At 39.0% G+C, this 5048-nt stretch overlaps 1 long non-coding RNA gene across 1 annotated transcript in view; it reads right to left on the reverse strand.

The window, feature by feature from the left end:
• Positions 1-1936: 1936 nt before the first annotated feature.
• Positions 1937-5048, reverse strand: part of LOC116098258 — a 14095-nt gene continuing 10983 nt past the window's right edge. Inside the window, exon 2 of the long non-coding RNA XR_004121759.1 lies at positions 1937-2091. This is a non-coding gene — a long non-coding RNA (uncharacterized LOC116098258). The remainder of the gene's footprint in view (positions 2092-5048) is intronic.

Below are 5048 nucleotides of genomic sequence, written 5' to 3' on the forward strand. Positions count from 1 at the left end.
GGAATTAAACCCAGGTCCACTGGAAGAGCAGCTAATGGTCTTGAAATCTGAGACATCTCTCCAGCCCCTATTTAAAGTTTTTTTTTTTTTTTAAAATACATCCTCATGAAAAGTATAAGAAATGTGGCAACTGTATAGAGGACTTCAATTTTTATATCTTCTCTCTGTATCTCTCTCCTCTCTCTTTTCTCTCCTCTCCTTTCTCTCTCGCTTTCTCTCTCTCTCTGCATGTATGTGTGTAGTTGTATACATGAGTACATCTGTACATGTGTGCATCTATGTGGAAGCTAGAGGACAATCTCAGGCATTGTTTCTCCAGAAGCTACAAACCTTGCTTTTTGAGGCAGTGTCTCTAACTGGGACCTGACTGGCTAGCAAACTCCAGGGATTCATCCATCTCTACCTTGCCAGTGATAATATTTACAAATAAGGACTGCCATGTGATTCTTTTTACATGGGGATCTGAACTCAGGTCCTCATGCTTGCAAATTCTTTAGTGATAGCTATATCACCAGCTCAACTTTTATGCCTAAAAAAATATTTTGTCAATGACCTCGAGTGCATAATATACATCCTTAATTAGCAGATCTACTTCCAAATACACCATTGCTCCCAAAACATATAAGGTGGCATTTAAATTACTTCTCTCATACAAAAGATAAAAGCAAAAACTCAGGTTGAGCTGTAATTCTCTATGCTTTGATCTATGTTCACTATGTCAAGTTTTTAGTTCCCTTTACTCAACTTGCCTGTAGATACTGGCATTGTTTGTATCTTGATTGTTCTATACAATACCTGTGGAAATTACATGGGTAAATAAATATACTTGGAAAATGTCACTGACTTCTTTATAATCTTTATATTTTAGTTTAGAAAACTTGGTCCAAAGTCTAAGCCTATATTACATCTTAACTGTTCCCCACAAATGCAGTTTGATTACCTGGCCTGGTTGGTAGTGTTGTTTGAGGAGGCTTTATAGCTATTAGGAACTGGGGCTTGACTCGTAGCAGTAGGTCAGTGGGGCTGGGCTTTTGAAGGTTGTCACCTGGCTCTTGGCTCTGAACCTGTTCTCTCTGCCTGTGTTCCACCACCTAGTGAACAGCCACCATCTCAGCTGCCTGCCTGTGTGGATGGACCTGTTCAACTTGTCTTCCTCACTATGGTGGACTGAAATTCATTAAAGAGTGTGAGTCAAAGGAATTATTTCTTCCCTTAATTTGTTTCTGACCAGTACTCTGGCCATAATTATGCAAAACAAAAAACCCAGTACATTGTTTTTCCCATAAAGAGACATTGCTGCACAGCATTGCAAACATGGACTAGGGTCTATTTGGAAATGTGTGGCTGCTTTGTGGTTGCATCCAGAGCTCAGGAAGCTGGGGTCTCCACAGATGAGCTATCCCCACTCTTATCCTATGTTGTCTTTCCAACCCAGCCAGCCAACTTACTTCATTCACCTCAGCCAATGAAAGTCAGGATCACACCAAAGAAGATAATTCTCAGCCAAGGAAACACTCATTTATATCTCACATGCAATGGATGTAATGAATGTTTTTGTATTCCCATCAATTATGAAAAACAATAGTATTTGATCAACACTAGGAAACATTGATAAATCAAGAATCATTCCAATTCATTTATTCATCTCATATTTATTGCATGTTTGTTAGCTGCCAGAGTCTCTGTCAGATTCTGTCTCTGTCTCCCTCCCTCTACCCTACTCTATCACTCTCTCTCTCTCTCTTTCTGTGTGTGTGTGCGTGTGTGTGTGTGTGTGTGTGTGTGTGTGTGCAGTCTCTCTTCTTAGGAGCACAATACAACTGCAGTTACAATGTAGCAGCACATAAGCTTAGCATAGAAGAAACTATAGGGTACCACCAGGAGCATCTGGGCTTCCTTCCAACTGGACAGAGGAAAAGGCAACTGGACAGGAAGGCCTTTCGGGAACACATGAAGCCTTTTTATTGGAAATAGCCTATGACAGCAGCAGAATTCCCCATCGCCATCCACTTTTCCTTAATACATTCTTCTCCTTATGAATGCACCTTAAAAGTTTTGCAGCACCACTCAGTTTGTTAGAGTAGAAGGAATCTAAAAGTCAACAAAGGGGTACAAATATTGTTTAAGGTTGGTAAGAGGAAAAAAACCTATTTTCTTTTCTCTGGTAGTAAATTCACACACACACATCCAGCTCTACACTTGAGAAGCATAATTTAATCAATAGTTGATTGAAAATCTGCTTTGTCCTTGATTAATCACCCTCCTCCATCTAAAAGTCATATGCAAATGTGATACATTCAACATCCAAATATCTTAATCCACCTCCTGTCTCCATCTCAGTTGCCATTACTTTTTTGTTGTTGTTATTACACTGCTTTTTTTTAAATTGGATATTTTCTTTATTTACATTTCAAATGCTATCCCCTTTCCCAGCCCCTCCAAGAAACTCCCTATCCCATTCCCCTCCCCCTACTTCTACGAGGATGTTCCCCACCCACACACCCACTCCTGCCTCCCCACCCTGGCATTTCCCTACACTGGGGCATCAAGCCTTCACAGGACCAAGTGAGTGTAGCTGCCCAGCGGCCACATGTACGAATGGGTTTTCTGGAATGGGGTCAAGGTCCTGAAAAATAATTTTTGGGTACTGGAACCGCGGGAAGGGCTTGTAAAAATTAGACTAACACATGACTGTATTTTCAGTCCGCCATCTTTCATTCAATTCTCTTCGTTACAAGCAAACAGGTAGCATAGGTAAGACAAAACCCCTCCCCCAAGTTCATCAGCAACTTGGCCCAATCAGCAACTTCTTCAGTCTCTGGAGACTGGACTTCCACCTTAACTGGAACTTAGAAAGAGGCATGGTAATTAGCAGGAGGTGGGCAGAGAGGTGTGGTTATCTGTGGCAAGGCAGGGTCTGAAGAATCAGCCCTCAGCTGCAGGAGGGTTACAAGTGAGGTAACCCAACCACAAAAGTATACACATGGTATGCACTCACTGATAAGTGGATATTAGCCCAAAAGCTCAGAATACCCAAGATACAATTCAGAGATCACATGAAGCTCAAGAAGAAGGAAGACCAAATTGTGGATACTTCGGTCTTTCTTAGAAAGGGGAACAAAATACTCACGGGAGCAAGTACAGAGATAAAGTATGGAGCAGAGACTGGAGGAAGGGCCATCCAGAGACTGCCCCACCTGGGGATCCATCCCATATACAGTCACAAAGCCATTACTTTTATCTGATTCATCACACTTGGTCACTAAGGTACCCTCCTGACTCACTTATCCATCTGATACTTTGCCCCATGCCCTTCTGACATCAAGACCCTTAAATTCCTAAAAATTACTGAGGATTTTTGTGTTTTTTTTCTTTTCTCATTGCTGTGTCAAAATACCTGGCGAAAAGGAGGGGCTTATCTGAGCCCACAGTTTGAGGCTGTGGTTGGTTATGCAGGACACATGGCAATAAGAGTGACGATAGGTCATGCAGCTTGTGGAGTCTAGAGCAGAATGAATGCTGAAGTTGGGTTAACATTTTCCTCATCCCCTTTGTATTCAAGCCCTGAACCTGAGCCTGTGGAACAGCACTACCCATGTTTGGGGTAGGTCTTGCCTTCTCAGCTAAACTTCTCTTAGAAGTACTTCAAGAACCCAGGACTACCAACCCAGGGATGGCACCATCCACAATGTCCCCTCCCCCAAATTGATCACTAACTGAGAAAATGCCTTACAGCTGGATCTCATGGCATCACTTCCTCAACAGAGGCTCCTTTCTCTGTGATAACTCCAGCTTGTGTCAAGTTGACACACAAAACCAGCCAGTACAACTGACCCCTTGTCAATTTGACACATAAACACATCACTATTAAGCCTTAACTCTTTCCTTTCTTATTTACCCCAAGATCTATAACTTTAAAAGTCCCACAGTGTTTACGAATTCAAGCACATTAAAATTTCAGTCCCTTTAAAATAGCCAATCTCTTAAAATCCAAAGTCTTATGAAATTCAGTCTCTTAACTGTGGGTTCCAGTCCTTCAAGAAGCATGTCACCTAAGTGAATTCAAATCCTGCCATGTTGTCATAAAGATGCCAGATGTACAAGATTCAGGTACTACCCATTGATATCTACTATTAGAAATTAAAGCAGAGATATTTTTATGTTTCTCTAAAAATAATTTGTAGTACATCTAGAGTTTATAATATGTGTTTAATTAATTAATCTACCTTCAAATAATACCTAATGCTTGACAAATCATTCAAGGAACCTATGACAATATTCCATTTCCTCCTTTCAATACACTTTACATTTTTATTTATGCATCTGTCTTAAATAGACAATATAGTACTACTTGACACAGATAATACATTTTCCTTATAGAACAATTTAAACCAAGATGAAAATAATTTTATATTTGAACTTACTGAAATTACTGATTTCCTTTTTTTTTACATAGATCTGACTTTTATTAGGTATTTTCTTTTCATATAAAACATCCTTCAGTTTTCTTTTTTTAAAAAAAAAAATGTTAGATGTTAATTAATTCTCCCATTTCCATTTGTCTGAAAAAAAATCTTTGTTTCATTTTTGAAAATTTTTTCCTGTGTACAGAATTTTGAGTTGGCAAATTAGGCTATTTGTTTCTTTCTTCAGTTGTTTTAGGTTTGGTAATTTAAAGATGTTTCTCCATGTTCTGGCCTGTGGCATAATAATGAGAACTTTCTTACCTTTGTTCACCTTCAGATGATGTTTCTTTTTTCTTTTACTGCTGCCAATTTTTTTTTCAAGAATTTGAACATGATAATCAAAAGGTTTAATTCTTAAACCTTTCCTGATGCCCCTTAGATTATAGTTTGACATCTGTCAGTAATTTTAGAAAAATCTCAGACATATATTTCAAATATTGTTTTTTTGTGTGTGTTCTTTATTTCTTCTTCTAGAAATCCTCCTGTGTGGGATGAGAAATAATTTGATATTTTACTATAATTCTTGGATGCTATTTGGTTGGAGGGGGTTGTTTATTTGTTTGGTTTGGGTTTTGGGTTGTT

The sequence above is a fragment of the Mastomys coucha genome, unplaced genomic scaffold (assembly GCF_008632895.1).
Source record: "Mastomys coucha isolate ucsf_1 unplaced genomic scaffold, UCSF_Mcou_1 pScaffold20, whole genome shotgun sequence".
In the NCBI taxonomy this organism is placed as follows: domain Eukaryota; kingdom Metazoa; phylum Chordata; class Mammalia; order Rodentia; family Muridae; genus Mastomys; species Mastomys coucha.